This window comes from Anarrhichthys ocellatus, unplaced genomic scaffold, assembly GCF_004355925.1.
Source record: "Anarrhichthys ocellatus isolate YVR2014 unplaced genomic scaffold, GSC_Weel_1.0 scaffold36, whole genome shotgun sequence".
Taxonomy (NCBI): Eukaryota; Metazoa; Chordata; class Actinopteri; order Perciformes; family Anarhichadidae; genus Anarrhichthys; species Anarrhichthys ocellatus.
This window is the reverse complement of record NW_022280066.1, coordinates 3,567,951-3,585,816: the sequence shown is the minus strand read 5'-3', so window position 1 is coordinate 3,585,816 and position 17,866 is coordinate 3,567,951. Positions and strand designations below refer to the sequence as shown.

The 17,866-nt window shown below is 41.9% G+C and overlaps 1 protein-coding gene across 2 annotated transcripts in view; it reads right to left on the bottom strand.

The window, feature by feature from the left end:
- The window catches only part of LOC116394054 (leucine-rich repeat and fibronectin type-III domain-containing protein 5-like), a 98,324-nt gene that overhangs the window by 75,288 nt on the left and 5,170 nt on the right, over nucleotides 1–17,866 (bottom strand). The window contains exon 1 of one of the 2 annotated variants that reach the window (XM_031866834.1): nucleotides 2,502–15,106. The exons of the other annotated variant lie outside the window; for it this stretch is intronic. The gene's annotated coding sequence lies outside the window, so the exon portion shown is untranslated. Of the gene's footprint in view, nucleotides 1–2,501; nucleotides 15,107–17,866 lie in introns of those variants that run through there. 2 annotated transcript variants of the gene reach the window in all.

Below are 17,866 nucleotides of genomic sequence, written 5' to 3'. Positions count from 1 at the left end.
TACAAGCGACATATAAACGCTCTGGCTAATGTATGTGTGTGTGTGTGCATAATATCTTTGGAATTGAGACAAATATGACATTGTAGTGTTGAGTATTGCTGATCCAAGAGTAAAAGAGATGACAGAGAGACAATGAGAGAGCTCTTCACAGAGAGAAATGGGGGAATAAGGAGAGGGAAGGAGGGAGACGACAAAGCTGTTTGCAAGCAATCAAATAGCGTGTTACCAGGGGCCACCATTTCACAAAGTAAAATGTCTGACAATTACTGGGATCAACCAGCGGAACAGAACTTCAGTTGCCATGCCAGGGTAACAAAGAAACAGTACAAATAATTTAAAAAAAGAAAATAATCAGAAACAACCAGATAAAATCAAATGATTGTTTGGACTGTCAACTTAGGAAACCCACCCAGGTGGTTATCGAGCCTTTTAACTGTGAATTTAAAATAAATGCACAAGTTAAGGGAATTGATTTGACATTTTGGGAAACGCGCTTAATTGTTTTATTTTTGCAGAGAGTTAGATATTAATCTGTGAGCGGTGATTGGCTTAGCTTAGCCTTTAGCCTGAAAGCTGGCCTAGCTTCTTGGTGACTATAGCATCCAGCCGAACGGCCGTATCAATCTTCTCATCTACCTCATGGCAAGAAATCGAATGAGCGTAATTTGCAAAAATGTCAAATCAATCCTTAAGTGAAACCCATAAATGTGCTATTAATAAAAGTCATCTTGCAGTATTCTGCCAATAAACATCTCCTCGTCGTCCTCTCTCTTCAGTCGACCCTTTCTGTGTCGTTCCTGCAGTCTTTCTCCATCTACATGCCTCTATTTGTCCTCTCGTCCTTCCCCTCCCAAACCCTTCTCTCCATATATCCGACCCATCCCACGTGACTATCCCTCCACTTCCTCTCCTCTGCCACTCCATCCCTTCTTTTGTCCTATCGCACTTTTCAAATATGGCTTTCTCGTGTCTCCCCCTCCTCTTCACATTAGTACCTCCCTTACCCTGAGACTTAGCAAGCACCCTTTTTATTCTCTGTCACACTCTCGTCTCTCTCCTTTACCCTCGCTGTTCTCTGTCCTTGCGTCCATCCATTCCTCCGCTCAATTACCTCGTCTGGACAGCATCTGGAAGCCTGGCCCAGTGTGTGCATATGTGTGTGTGTGTGTTGGGGGGTGTGACCAGGTGTCTGGGTAGTGTTGCACTGGGTTCTTGTCATTCTGGGGGAACAGCTGCTAACAGGTAACAAGTAGCTGGTTTCACCGCAGGTTTGGAGACAAATTAGAAACCCAGGCACGTTACTCAGGCGGGACCTTTCCAGTGTCACCCTGGGGCTCCAGCTGACACAAATGGCCACATGTTGGCGTCTCATCGCCATCTTATCAAAAAAGATACTTGAAGAAAAACATCAGGCATATAGATCATGAAACGTCTGTTGACGTCAGTCAATATGTTTTTTGGGCATAGAGTCACTGCTGTGGTGTTCAAGGTTTTAGAAACCGCCATGACAAATAAATAAATATATTGAGATTATTAGACATTGAAAAATAATTAAACTTCGTCCCATATTCACAATTATAGTGTTGTTAAATGATTTAATAAAAATGTAAGACTAAAAGCATATTCAAGATTTTAGAAGTATCGCGTGTGCAGCCAAAGCCTCCTTCCTCTGTTCGACCCGAACTGATATGTCAACTCCTCCAAATGACGCTTCAACTGATTTCAGCATTCACACGTCAACAGACAGTTTAACTGCGACCCTTATTTGTTAACTGACGTCATCTGCTCTCAGGGATTACACTGCAACTGACATTTCAACTCCTTTTACTGTTTACGATTCAACTGACATTTCTTCACACAACTTCCACAGTTTACACACAACTTGCTTTAGTTCTTACACACTCCAGCTGACATCATTCAGTACACACACTTGAACTGGCATTCGCTTCTTTCAGGACTTCCACTTCAACTGATACAGCCGGCTCTTATTAACACTTTGACGATGTTCACTCTTTTCCCTTCAATCGATATACTTCAGCTTCTTTCAGTAATTGTTTTTACAGTCACTTTAACTACAACTTCAACTGCTTCAATATTTCAGCTCGTTCAAATGTTTCAACTGCAAAGCTTAAAGCAGCAAGCACAAGTAATCTGCCTTCTGAATATATAGCCATATAGCAATAAGAACTGGTTTCTAAAATAAAAGTTATGTATTTGTATTAGTCACATGGTGGTTAAGTGTGACAAGTTTAAGGCAGAAGCCTAATGTTTCACTCTGACTGAGTTAACTGAATTTAATTCCTGAAGAACAAAAAGACTTAGGAATGTGAGTCCTCTACGGCCCTGTACAATTTACCAATCCATCACTGTTGACTGCAAAGCTGACTCACTACAAACCTCTTTCTGTAACTTGATGCCACACTTTCCTTTTTGTGTCAGCCCAGCACGAATTGCGTTTAATGTAACAAGGGACAGAAATGCCATAAGTGAATTCAAATTACCTCATCGTAGTACTGTAGGGCCCGCCTACCCAAGTGACCGGCTGCCAGCTGTGGAGCTGACGATCGAGGGATGAAATGGAGGGAGAAGATTAGGAAACCTGATAATAAACTTCTTACCGGGTCTTTCAAAGCCTCTTAGGCCCTTTCACTCTCACTCTCACTTTACCTGCCTGCCTTTCTCTATCTTCTCCTGAACTATTGAATAAATGATGAAATTCAATCTGGCTCTGCAATCACTCCAGCATTTTGTCTCCTTTCCTTTTTTTCAGCCTGCGTGTCTGTCTCTCATTCTTATCTCGGCAATTGAATAACGGATGAGACTGCAAAGTTTTCCCCTGCAGTTGTTCGTCATTTAATCCGTTTTTTTATCTCGGTCACTTTTCTCTGTCTTCCTCCTGGTGATTGCTACAGGTATAGTACAAGAGGACTACACTGCTACAACCTTTCATAGCCTGGTTAAAACGCTCCATGTTGACATGAATAAAGGTGCAACCTAAGCAGTACTTAGAGATAATACACCTTCAGGTTTCCCGTCAAAAACAAACAGTTTACAGGTTAGAGATCAGCACAGGTGTACTATCAAATCAAAAACATTCAGTTCAAGGTCAAGAAACACCAAAATCTCAGAAAATAAACTTTTTTTTTGTGGAAGAAAGCCTGTCCACCATATTTTTTTCCTAAGTACGCAATACAAACAGACTAAAGTGTAAAAATACACTACATGCTGATCATATAACTTTTTGACAAATTTACTTTGGTAACTACTCAATACTCAAAAGTGATTTGTTATATTATGTGTGACACTACTTAAGATAAGCAGCCCTGTTCCATCAACAAACAAAGCATCCACACTCACATGTTACCTCCTCAGTGTTCCATACGTGCAGAAACACAATACAAGATATTGTGGGTTAACAGACAGCCCGGTATTTATTTACAAACCATCAACAGCTAGCCGAAAGTTCGCCCAGGTGTCTGATCACAGCAACTGCAGAGGTCCTGTGCTCACAGTGAAGCTCCCTTCAACTCTAAATCAATTAGACGATGCTTAAATGTGGGGTTGGTAGTGGCTAACATTAGCAAACCAGCTAAGAAGACACAACGGGTAAATAAGATAATATTTAAACAAGTTTGAATAGCTTTGTGCAGGCGGAGGACCAACTACCTGGACCCTGTGGAGCCAAAGCAGAGTCTGACAGACTGTCTGAGGTAAATTGTTGTATAGTCTAAGCCACTGTAAGCTATTTCATTGAGTTTTCCTTTTAGCAGAACTCTCTGATTGATATTTGAGTGCTCTCTGGTAAACGGTTTGGACAAAGGAGCCTCTGTGTTGTTGTGCAACACAGCTTACACACAACGTGATTGTTGATGCTTTGATTTGCGGGACAGCTCAGAAAAACCAACCTCACTCCGAATTTAAGATACAATTTTTTTAAATGAAAACACCCCTGGTGTATACCTGCCTGTTTTAATACTGTACTTCCATACAGGTTTAAGTACAACGTCTTTGTACAGGTCCTTTACTTAAAGTAAAAGTATGACTTAAAGGAATACACTGAGTTGCTTTGTGTCATGCGATGTGGGGACACTACACAGCCACGGCAGCACTACCTTAAGGTTACCGCAGCTGTTCGCAGCTGATAGAGCGCCTGGCGATGCCAACTCGCTAGTTTTCCTCATATTGGATAAAGCGCTACGGGATTGTCTGCTGTTACTGAAGTACTATACAGTATCACTGCATTACTAGCAGCGGGGGAGCACGCTCGGATCTGATAAAGCGTATCTAAGTGGAAAGCAGTGCAGGTGCTGCAGCTTAAGCCGCTTGCTGGTTGTGGATTGTCACAGGATAAACGCTTCCCTTCAGGTCGAGAAAAAAAACAAACACCCCTGAAGTCAGAATAAGACCCTGATTTCCCAAGCACCTGGCTGTCTACAGATAAGTAACGCCGTGTATTTGGATGGTGGTTGAGTTGTTTTATTTATTCATTTTGGTCTGTTTAATATTTTTTTACACCCTGTGGGTTTTGAGACACGGTTTAGTAGATGGGGGCACGCTGAGTTCCTTTATCTGAAATCTCTTGAGGACCGTCTCCGTCGTCCGTACTGCTAATAGAATATCGTACCCTACTGTCCCTGTCAATCCATCCGTCTGTCTCTTTCTTCATATCACCCACGCTGCATTTCCATCACTCTCTCTCTCTCCCCGTCTCTCACGCTATGTCGCTCTCCCTCATTCCCTCTCTGTCCTCTTATCTGATGGAGTGAATAATTCATGTCTATTCTTCAAGGAGGCTCTTTGTTCTCCCCCCCATAGTGTTTTCCGTTAAGGCACTTGGGATAGTGTGCGTGCATGCGTGCACGTGCAGAAGTTGTGTGGTTGAGTGAAGTCAACCTAATTCCAGATTCCTCCACTTTCACTCTATTTGAACACATGTCCACGCTCGCGCGCAGACGCGATGCGACCGACACGGTCACGCCACATTTATCGACAACAACCTATTGTTCCCGCATCATCTTTGAATAGACGTCTCCGTCAGACAAGGGAGAGAAAGCAAGAGTGTGAATTCTGCACGCGAGTAAATGTGTGTGTCTTTTGTTTATGTTGCGTGCTTGCACATATGGGCGCAATGACGTTTTAGTAGCCGTAGCGTGAAAGAGTAAGAAAGTGTTCATTTTTTGTATCAGCCTTTTTGGTAGAGCATGCCTAAGTGAGTTTGTGGTGTGTGTCTGAGCAAAATGTGTGCTTCTCTGTCCATCTCAAATTACCATTTTTTTTATCAGTATTCAACACAACCCCTTGTAAACAATGCCGTGTGTGTGTATGAGTGTGCATTATTGAAGATGAGAGATCATTATAGTTTCCCACTTCCTAAACCCTCTCTCCTGAATACTGATGTATTCTCTTTATCTCGCTGTCTTCCTCACTCACTCCCCTTTATATTCAAAACATCAACTAGAGTAAGAAAGAAGACACTTACTGCTAGTATTGAATTCATAAGTCTCTTCAGAAGTAATGTTTTTGCCCTACAATGTGTGTCTTGGAAGCTGATTTTCCGAATAACTTTTCCTTTAGCGATATCTAGATATCAAAGTTATGATCCTTAACATTTCAGTTCTGTACCAGCCTTAGTAGACCATGCAGAGTAAAGAAAGTTAACTCATCACTGTGAATGCATCATGGTTTTGGCAGAATAAATGCAGTTTGATATGATGAAAATATTAGGGATTGCTTGATTGACAGGTGCGTGAGCCTATTACAGTCAGCCGTGGTGGTCCCACCTCAACTCCACTCAGGATTTCTTCCCTTTGATGAAATTTGGCTTTTATGATCTACTTAAGTTTAATATAATTCACACAGCGTCTGTGTGTCTTTGTATTGTTTTGCATGGCTGAGAGATGGGAGTATGAGGCCTCCAGGGGACTGCGGGGGTAGTACACGTGAAGACCCAGGTTCACACTTCAAAGTGATTTTTTTCAAGGGGTGACTCGCAAAAGCCGCATGCTTTTGTTTTATTGCGCGTTCATTTACATGCGTCTGAGTGATATCTTACCTGCCAACATTGCTTGCTGCTATTTCCGCACACATTTTTCATCAAAGCACTTTTCACAAGTATCATGTTTGTCATTTCCTATTTCACCGAGGACCATCACAAAGGCAACGGATCCAAAGTCGGGAGGAAACAGAGTCAACACATCAAAGACAGAACCGCGTCCCGCCACATTGGATGAAAATCAAACGAAATGAAATATAAACCCAAATAGCCCTTTGATATTGCCATGGTAGGCAGAACGGGTCATGGTCCAAATCACAGGCCACAGCAAGAGGAATGAAGCATAACAGCAACTGTGAATTACTCAATGCTCTTGATAAATGTGCATTCCAACTAACCTGATCACTTCGGATGATTTACATGCTACCTAGCAGCTGCAGTGGCCGTTCTAACAGTTCAGATGACTTAGCAGTAGTTCTAGCAAGTAAACTGTCGAAGAAGCAATTAATGGTGTTAACAAAGACATCGAGAATTCCTCCTCGTTGGTTTGACAGTGTCACACGTCAGCCCAGCACGTTGGCTCAACGCCATCATTATTTATTTCGGTCCTGCTGCTGCAGCTTCTGAATTGGACTCTGGTGGATCGTTTGCCCCGCAGCTCCCCGCTCACGTCAAAGAGTCATTTCTGTCGTCTTTAGATCGTCGTCTTTTTTTTGTTGTTGTCCAAGACAAGTTTGAGTTTGTTTCTGTCTCCATCTGCCTCTCCGTCTTGCTGGCACCGTTTCCCAAGAATGAGATGATGTGCATCAAACATGGCCGCCGTATGACGAAAGGCAAATATAGCAATCCGCATACATATGGAGCTCACCGAGCATAACCGAGAGGCCCACAGCACTCATCCGAGTGTTCTCTCGTCCACCAAACAAAAAGGTTGAGTTAGTTTCTGTTCTGCTGATTGGAATCACAGCCACTCCGCCCGTCTACGGCCTGCAGGCAATCTGAATATTCATACCAGTTTAGACCCTGGTCATGAATATTTATAATGGTTAACACCAGATATGCAAAAAAGCCAGCCAACCCAGATGGCTTCAGATCACGACATAATGATCGCACACACACACACACACACACACACATACATGCATGAGCAAACGCATGCATGTGAAGGCTTTCGTTATAAAGGCAAAGACAACATGTCTGACGTATCAAAGTAAAGACAGGAGCCAGAAATGGAAGCACAGCATTTAGCTGCCAGAGTAGTTAAGTGAAAGAACGTGCCACTATGAAGACCGGTTTACTCAACAAACTTCTGCACGTTAATATGGCAGGAAACTATAGAAATCAGGGTAAATAAAGAGTTTATTCTTTATTCATATTCAAAAAGGTCTGGTGCCAGTACTCAACAGTGGCTTATCGCAAGATTAAAGCTGGTCCACGAGGATTGCTGGCACTGTTGTGTTGCCAACATGTCTCCCAGGTTCCTGAAGTACGAGGTCGAGTGATAAGAAAGATCACATCAGGCCCCGTTGTAGACTGCTTTGAAGGGGGGGGGGCAGTTAGAGGTGTTGGTTGGTCCCCAATTATTATTGTTAATAAAAGGGTTCTTGAGGACTCATCTAAAGCTAACCGTTTACAGTAATCAAAGCCTTCCTAGAGGATATAGAGTAGAGCAGCCAGTGGGGGGAAAAGTAGCTTATAGTAGCATATACACTGATCTTATTTATTGAATACATGAATGAGTTTGTCTCCCTGAAAGTAAACATGTAGTGCATTATTGTCAAGGAGAATTTGACTTTTAGCCCCCGCAGTCTGGAACGAGATATTTATTATTTTGGATGGCATCTTTCCGCTCCCTTATTTTTTTTTTTTCCCCTATTGATATATTCCACCACTAATTACGCTCTCCCAGTCACATCACTGGTCTCATTGCTCCGGAACAGCAGTTCCATTCACGGTAAATCGTGACAAAGGGCAGCTGCAGCAAGGAAAGATTTACCTCGATGGTTCAGAGCATCACGACATGAACACACATCACAACAAATCTGTATTTGAGTATGAGTATTATTTTTTTTAAAAAAGGTTAGTAAAGAAGCAACGAAAAGCCTTGTCAGCCAGATGCTGTCGGGGTGTTGTTTACAGTCAGTTATAGTAACTAATGGATGTAACCTTTCCACCAACAGTGACTGCATAGCAAAACGAGCCACAACGTAACCGTTCTCAGGCGTGTTAGGTGCTTCCTGGTACTTAAAACAACCGACACTGCACCCCAGGTATAGTCAGCTGTTTGGACGGCTTGCCGGCCCTTTATGGAGAGCTGTTTAGAAAGGTCGCACTGCTCGCTCCATGTTTTATTACCAATCAGTTATTAGCATAGCATGTGCTCAATCCTGGAAGCGGCCTCGTATCAGATTAAAGAAGATTAGTGAGGTATAAACAAGGTAGATTAATGATAGTGTTGCCTACAGAATACTAACGTGGTCTTGGAATCCACACCGGGTCAGTAGCTAGCTATCAAAATAATTGCCTTGCAACCTGTTTGCAAAGGGAAATAAGGAAAAGGTCCCTCACAATTCACTCTTTCCCCTCACCACCTACCCACACACACACACACGCACACATGCACACAGTAACAAACCCTGCCTGGATACTGTTAGCGCAATCACAAATTTCCTTTGAGCCAAAGCCCTGCTAACGAGCTTATCGCACCACACACTGTGTGTGTGTGTATGTGTGCGTGGTCTTGTGCGTGCTTGTTAACGTGCTACAAATGACACATCTAAAACGACCACACACACACTCTCACACACACACAGAGCTGTACTTCTGTGCTGACGCAGGATTAAGGACAACTAGCCTGTTGTCCGTAAGCTCGACATCACCTGAGATCACACACTGTGTTACTGTCATTTCTCAGTGTTTCCGATTCCCAGCCTTAGTGTTAATTATTAATATATTGTTGCAAATCATGCGTCCTCAAATGACTGAATGCATTCATACACATTGCTAGCCTTGGAAGTGGCAAGGTTGCTTTTTTTTTTTTAAATGGCCCAGTGAGATACACTTTAAATCCAGACAAAAACGTATCTGGACTGCTCGAGTACGTTTTTGGCGTGTTGTGCCTGGTGAAAAAAAAACAGCTGCAGTGGCATCAGATTTGTTTAACTGCGCAGTCAGAATGAGGTCACGCTGAGCGACAAAGCTCAACTGGGTCACAGGCTGTGACTCACTGCATGCTACACTATGTACCTGGACTGAAAGCCCACACCTTGCAGAAAAAAAGCCACCAGCACAGGGCTCTCTCTGACATGGGCTGCTGTGCATTCAGCACTGCCAAGCAATTTCTGGAGCGCTGCAACTCCTGGTGTGTCGGCCCAATATAAAGAGCAATAAACACATGCACTGCTAGACTTTAATGTTATCTTGGTGGTTTCTACACAATGCATTTGTGATAGCCTTGCCTCTCATGGACTAAATGTCCTCTAATGCTGCGTGATGTGATTTATTTTCAGTTTGGATATTATAAGGACGGGCTAGGGTTACAAGGACAAGGCCCCTTTCCTCTGGAATAATCTTCCTGCTGACATCGCACATTCTGATTCTGTTGAGGACTTTGAAACTTTCAGTTATTGCTTATTCTTTCTTTACTCCAGGTTTTTGTACCACCTTCCGGCGGGTCAGTGTCAGTCCCAATGAATCTATTAAGTCTAGCACTTACAGTATGTTCCATGTAGATGTCACAGTGTACTGACGCACAACACCTCTACGTCCCTGCATCAAGGTGAGAGGTTAAACCCCTCAAGGTCAACAAAAAGAGGATTCAAGATGCTTTTAAGCTGCTCTTTCAAGAGTAAATAGGAAATAAATAATCGTATTTTCTCTGTCAACTGATTGCATGCTCTTTGTTTGTGCAGTGGTAATGCAGTTTTGTACTATAGTGCAATTCATATTGGTCTGGTGTATGATACCTGACCACACCCAGCTGTGATCAAGGGTGAGGTCATAGGCAAGAGATTCCTTTCCTCCATAAAACATCTCCTGAAATGTTGCAAATAAATGATTATCAGCCTTACAATAACGTTATAATATTACACAGCATCGACGACATTCTGGGAACTGTTATGTATATATGTGTGGATGTCTCACTATGCCCAGTTCATCTCTTGTAAATGTGCCAACAAGGTGCTGGTAAATGGTTGAGCCACGCTTTCACTGTAGTTCTCAGTGGGCAGCTGCGGTGATGTTGTACATCCTTTTATCGGCCCACTTGCTGAGTTGTGTGTGTGTGTCCGTGTAGATACTTAACTTGCCTACAGAAGTAGATATTTTGCGTGCATGCTGTACTTGGTATCCGCAGTCGGTGGGAGCTCACGGAGAAGCTCTCGTAGTGTTTGTGTTTTATGAATCCACACTCCAACTACTCTCTGCATCTTATCTATCAATCACGGCGTATTCATCCGTTTCTGCAGAGCAACGTACAGTGCACTGCAGATACCGCTAGATAAGTGGATCGTAAGTCAAGATACCAGGCTTAAAGGGCCACGCTGCCAACTTTCATGCTGAACCCTATCGTTCTAATGTGGGGGAAGATAAAGCAAACATTTTTGTTTGCTGTTTGCACAGTAAAGGTCGAGGGAGGCGAACGCTGCTTAAAGACAACGGCGGGCACGTATATAAATATATATATATATATAGAGCATATGGACAAAAGCAAACACAACTTCCATTTAACAACTGACTCTGAAAATGACGGCTCATTAGCAAGGACAAACAGCCCCTAAGGGTATTGATATGCGCGCACACGAACACACACACACACACACACACACTGTTCCATGAGTGTGTCCCATTGATTTACAGAAGTGGACTTTGGGGAGATATTTCATTAGACATTTGACTTGATAAAAATACAATCAATAAGTTTTCAATTTGTGAACACGGTTAGTTGACATTGCTTTACACACCTCAGTTTTATCGAGCACAGTAAGGAGTAATTATTGTGACAAATGATTCATTGTAATTTGTCCTCCTCTGCTTTTTACTACTGTTGTTGGTATTCTACTGATGAAGGACTTTCTCATTATTATGAGCTCATAAAACCAAATGGCCTTTCTTATTACAGGCCTCCAACCCGGTGTTCCTGCCCCACTGCTTCTTACTTAAAATACACGTTCACTTGTCAGCATGCTCGATGCTTGATTTGAAGAGTGGGTGGGCTTGGCAACTGCTTGATGTCATAGGGTAAAATATCATTTTTTAATTCAGTGATTTTGTTTGTTTATTAAAATAAATGCCATAGGGTACCTTTTAATTCTTAATTTTCGAATAGAAAATGTCTTCATCTATATAGCAACCTAATTTCAAACGATACTCAGCATCTTAAATGGATTTAAAGGGCCGATATAGTATAATCAAAAAACAGGTCAAAGCTCAAGCTCTCCATTCACTGTATACCACATGAAGCAAATTACAATATCTGCTGCTATCTGGTCATCAGGGACCAGGGGATTAAACATGGATGGATTACTGAACAGGCCTAGGAAGCCCCTTAGCACCGCCTGTAATATGTGATACAGTATGCTCCTGTGTGATATGAGTAGTAACAGTTCCTAAGTAGAATTCCTTCTGAGGCATGTTTGCGTGAGGACTCATTTCCAAGGCTTAACAGTAAAAGCACAACAAAAAAACAGGATTTCCAAGGAAACCGTTGCCACCAGGATCATTACATTGAAGTTGTTTCAAGTGCTGGTATTTGGAACCCAATGCCTGCATGAAAGTACTTCATCTCTGGACCTATCCACAGTCTCTTACTCTGATATTGTATTCGCTCATTTGAAGATATGTTGCAGCAGTTATTTCTGATCTAATTTCATCCTCAAACAAACAGCTGGATTTCACCTCCATTCAGTCTACTCAGATATTGCTGTTTTTTTTTTATTAAGACATAATCAACTGGGCTCAATATTATAAGAGTATCCTCTCTAGTCCCTGGAATCACTGGCAACTGCCATGTCAATATCCTTCAGCCAAACATATCAAGCCATCATATTTTGGAGTGTTTGTTGGTGAGCAGCAGCTTGCTGAGCTCAGGTTAGTGCCAAATAAAAAGAATAAGAAATAATACAAAATAATAAAAAATGCTGCCAAAAGCTAGGATTAGCTGGCTGCTTTTTATAGTATGTGGTGTAAAAACTAGCTAAATGAGATGCAGTGATTTGGAAGTGAGCCCTACTTGTAAAGCAGATGGCTAAGCCTCAACTAGCCAGAGTAGGCTGCCGACCGTAGAAGTGACATTAAAACGGTGTTAATGATGACGTGTAACTTTAAGTAAAGTCAAAACAAGACAGCAGTGCCCAATACCTAACTCATATATCGATTTAAATTTGAATTTAGTTAAGTAACATAAGTCACAGTACTAATGTTACATGTTAGTGAATCATCATTTCCAAATAAAAACAACAAAAACGTGATCTTAACGGTAAACATGGACCGTGTCACAGCTTTTCTTTACCTTGAACATTGCAGAGAAGGACATCAGAGTACTAACAGAAGACGTGTTCATCAGTTAGAGAATGAAAGGGAATGCAAAAAGTTATCATTTGAGTAGGACTACCACCACAGCACCGAGGAGAGAGGAAAAGAAAGAAGTATGTGCATTGATAAAAAGCTAAACATCTGATAAACAACTAATTAAATACCCTGACCTGTCATGGTTTTAAAATCCACAGAAAATAGAAGTAAAATAAAAAGTCTGCTTTTGCAGCTTCCTGTTTCGTAGCACAAACATGTGATTTACAAGAATTTTGTTTCAGGATGTATTTCCATTTTAACACACAGTATCCTCTGCTGCTGACATATGGTTAGTTTAATGAGACACACAGTATCTCTTACATGGAGGGTAGAGGCAACGCACATGGTGAAATAACAGGTTTGCACATCACAGAGAGAAACACCCTGCTTGTGGTTTTAATTGAGTTCCAAGATAATTGACTAAAGAACCCCCACACACCAGCAATGTAGCCCCGCCAATTTGGATCATGAGATTTAAAAAAAAAAAGTTAAAAAAAAAGAAAGAAAAGCTATTCAAGCACTTTCTGTGGAAATATGATCTACTGAAAAGCAGCCCATACAGTACTGAAGCAGAAAATGTACCCGTAGCTAGCGCCTGCTGTGTAGCGTTAATCTGTGTGTGAACAGATGGCACGCGCTAACAAGCTAGGCTAAATGTAGCTACTGTTGGCATGGACCAAGACTGATCTCTGACTTTCTGATCCCAAGCTTCTTAATTAAATGCACCATTTAATCTAGTCAGTTTTCAGTCCCTCTGCTGCTCAAAAAACAACAACACTATTCATCACCGATGAACTGCTCGTCCTGGTGATTACAACTCTACATTGTTCAACCAATTAGATTGACAGAGAGCCTCCCCTCTACAGGCAGTGCTGTGAGGAAAGGGTGGGACCAATTATCTGATTGCCGTTGATGATGACTATCGGCAATATAACTAATGAAGTTGACACCAAATCCCAATTGTTAACACTGCCTCTACAATAACCTGAGCAAGACAATGCCATCCATGGTGATATTGATTGACCCATAAATGGGGATAAACAGGTGCATGAAGCAAGGATACATACTTTATTCGGATGCTTACACAAAATATCCTCAAACAAACAGTGAAAACATATCTTGAGATGGCCAAGATCTGTTATACATCCAGGGGTTACACTGTTATATGTTAAAGTTATAGCACAGATGGAATTAAAATAGCTGGGAAAGATGTTGCCAGTCAGTGATTGCACATGTCTACTTCAAGCTGTAACTGCATCGTGTAGCTGTCCTTGGTCCTGAACTGTCTACAAGCTGCAGCCACGTACTGACTTTCACCTACATGCCTTAGCTGTCCATCGTTATAAAACATCCCGTTTCAGCTGCGCGTGCACACCATCGCTGTCCCTGGTCCTGAAATTAATTCAAGCAGTCACCTTTTACCAACATTCACCTTCACTGTTCACTCAATATGGATGTGAACAGTTCAAACCGCTTTGTCTGTTGGAACATTTTCAGTATCTTCTCTTAATATAATAGCGTGTAAACTTCACCACATTCGTGTCGTCCTAATGGATAGACTTTTCTCTACAGTTGAAGCAGTAGTCCAGTAATAATATAACTAGATATCACGCACATTAAAACAAGAGCTATTTTACTTGTATGGTTCCCTGAAAGGAGAATCCTTAAATCCGGGACTTCCAAAGTGAAATCTACCGAAGTGATAATAATTATTTCTACAAGCTGAGGCCACTTCCTGACCTTCACCTGCATGTTGTAGCTGTCCATGGTCCTGGAATATCTCCCTTCAGCTGTACATGCACACCGTGGCTTTCCGTTGTCCTGAAATGTCTACTTCAAGCTTCACCTGCATGTGGTAGCTGTCCATGGTCCTGAATTGTCTGTCTCAAGCTGTAACTGCCTTGTGTAGCTGACCATGGTCCTGAATTGTCTGTCTCAAGCTGTAACTGCATTGTGTAGCTGTCCAGGGTCCTGAACTATCTACTTCAGGCTGTAACCGCATTGTATAGCTGTCAATTTGACAACACATTTTCAACAAAAGCTATTTTACTTGTATCATATACCCCTTGAAATCCGGAAATCTGGGGAATTCAAAGTGGCTGCTATCCACTCTAGTGATAATAATTATTTCATATTTGAAAAGGTTACATTCCGAGATTTGTGTTTGCAATACAGTTACTTTTGAGTAAGCAAGCCAGCCTGCTTCCTGTCTCAACCAGTGCAGTGTACTGTCAGTCAAGATAGAATGGGACCAGATATAATTGTATGCTCAAGGAATAATACAACATGGTCAAATCTAGCATGCACAACAATCTAGGCTTACATGATCACTGAATTATGGCTAAAGAAGTGTTTTCTGTTGAATCGTGTCCAGGCGAATTTCAAAACTTTCCCATCAAGCATTTCTTGAGGACTTTTTTCCACTTGGACACAAAATCTCTTTAGGTTAAATGCCTTGACTGTAACCCATTTCCAATGGGAGCATTTACATTTCCTTATTTCATGTCCAAAATGTCCATGTCCTGTGATTGGAGTCCTATATCTAATGTAAACAAATCTCAGCATGGCATATATATATATATATATATATATATATATATATATATATATTGGGCATAGAGACTACAGTGATTCTGATTGATGATTCAAAACATGCACCATGTAATACTACTCCTTTGCATTGTCCTAATGCTCCAGCTACTACAACCACAGCTTCCAATCTTGAGAAGGCAGGATTGGTCTTTCTTGTTTTTATCCCTTATTTAACCTGACAAGTTGAGAATGCACTGTTATTTATGGAAATGACCTGGGGAGCATTTTTTGAAAGAGATAAAAACACACACATACAATTCAACACTGCATTGGTGGGCCACATTGAACTGTAATTCTGTATATGTGCAGTCAGTTTGTAATATTGTCTCTGTACACAATGATCTTATGCACCTAATGCTTGTAAGGGTCTGCCTTGCTTGAAAGGATTGACACTGAAAGGAGACTGGGCTTCAGAGAAACTATTTATGATCACCCTAATATGTGTTTACGATACATATTGTGTAGTTTAGAGCAGTCAGAGTGATAAAACAAGCAACTTGAGAAGTGAAGATTGTGGCCACATTCAAAAGGGGTTTTTGTGCAAGACACCGATCTGACATCATATCATGTACCGTGGACATGACATGTTGGTTGGGCACAACATAGAAAAGGCTCTGCAGAAAATACAAGACCACACACATTGTCAGCACGCTTTGCTATCAGAGGATGAGGACTCAGGCATCTAGAGTTGCACAAACTCAGCAAGCGTGTCAGCTGTTGTAGGCGGAGAAATGCAAGGTCGCATACGGTACATGACAACTGGTGTGGCCATGAAATACCAGTATTCTGCCTGCATTGACACTAAACATCACATTCAGGGGCGGATTCACAGAAAAAAATGGATTGCGGTTGCTTATAGAGGTAATTTTTGTGCCGAATGTAGGAATATTACCATATCTGCATCCGTGCAAATAGCGCAGGAGCGCAGGCATCACAGCTCGGGGGTGCATTTCACCCTTTTAGGGAATTACAGGGTTTCTTCTTGTCTTCTTTGTGCAGGTTTAGCGACCGCAAAAAGCTGCACAATGCCTTTGACCCCTCTATGTATTGTAGTACACTTAATGGTAAAATCAATGTATAAGATGGACGTTTGTAAATGTGTGTGCCCGACTCGGATCCTGCTCTGTCTGTCTATAAAGGGAATTTTACAATATTTTCAAATGGCGTTACTACAAAGCATCTCTCTCAAAGTCTGAAAAGCTTTCCCCAGCATTGATGTTTCACATATTTTACTCTAGGGATTTTTGTTTTTTTCAGAAGAGCTCCTGTACTGTTGGATTGAGTAATCTAAAGCAGTGTGTTATGGAGTGTGGACCAGTCTCTTAGATTGAGTGCCACGTCTGGTGGCAGAATCCCCCCGGTGGCAACTGTGTTGCAATATTTATAATCAGTACTATGATGACAGTGAAATAGGGTCCTGTGAAAGCTGCAAAGCTTGCATCAGAATTCCTCTCAATGTTATCGGATTTCTTGCACTCGGATGACTCATGTTAATAAGAATATTTATGCGCAACTCATTAGTAAAGCACTCACACCGGCTCTCTCGAACACTGTCGTACACAGAGTTTATACAGACATTATGTTGAAGCTGCACAGACCTTGTAGGATTGCCGAACTGGGATTTATTGTGTCGAATCAAACACATGTAAGTGCCATGGTAAACATGCTATAAAACATTTACGCGACGGAAGTTGTGAAATTTGTGTTTTGTGGGACCACATCACATCTCTTTGCAAGGTTGGATCAAACTCATCACACCACTGTTATACGCTGCCTTCACGGCGGCTGCCGAGTGCTTAATATATTAATAATATATTTATTCATGTTCATAAAAGAACATAGAAAAACAGGAAAGAAAATGTGTATATGTAGCGTTGCTCAGAAGCCATCATTACCATTATCATTAGTATACTACTTTAGGCGGCTATATTTGTGACTTTACAGTGTATTTAATGTTGGGAATTCTGAGTTTTTCCCCTAAATATAATGTCCTAATACACAGTTGTCGAAAAATGTTGTTTTTTTTGGGGGGGGGGGAGCTTAAGCCTGAATTTGGAATTGCACATTTGACAGACACAGACAGTATGTAGAATGATATAATCTAAATATTATAAATGTCAGTCCTAACCAAGGCATCACTACCCCCCACCGAATATGACTCCATCAGGACAGTGTCTAATAAATGTGCAATAAATGTATTTGTTTACTGTAAATGAAGTCTCCCCTGATTGAAATAGCTTTGTTTTAAGGCGTCACAGGACAAAGAGGATGGCAATAGTGAAGTTCTTCCTTTTGTTTCTCGTTTCCTATTAGTTTATGAGACAGAGGTTGACATGGCTGTGCAGTTTAGGCTTGTCGATTACCATAACGTATACGCAGACAGACAGACAGAGGCAGTGGGATTGTAGGCAATGAGCCAGAAGCCTGTCCGCATTGTATCACAGTTTTCTGTCCTGAACACAGCTCGTTATCGCTCAACGTGTCTCACATCTGTCGCGTTACCAACTCCTCGTGCTCACAACATCTCTCTCTCTCACACACACACACACACACACACAGACACACAAGCATCCTCCCTGCTGGGCCTTCTGAAACCGAATGTACAGTGTCAGACACGTCACGGGTGATTTTGAAGCAGCAGGTGTGCAAAGAGAGGAAGGGTAGCGGGGTGAGTTGGCGGGGGGGGGGGGGGGGGGGGGGGGGGGGGGGGGGGGG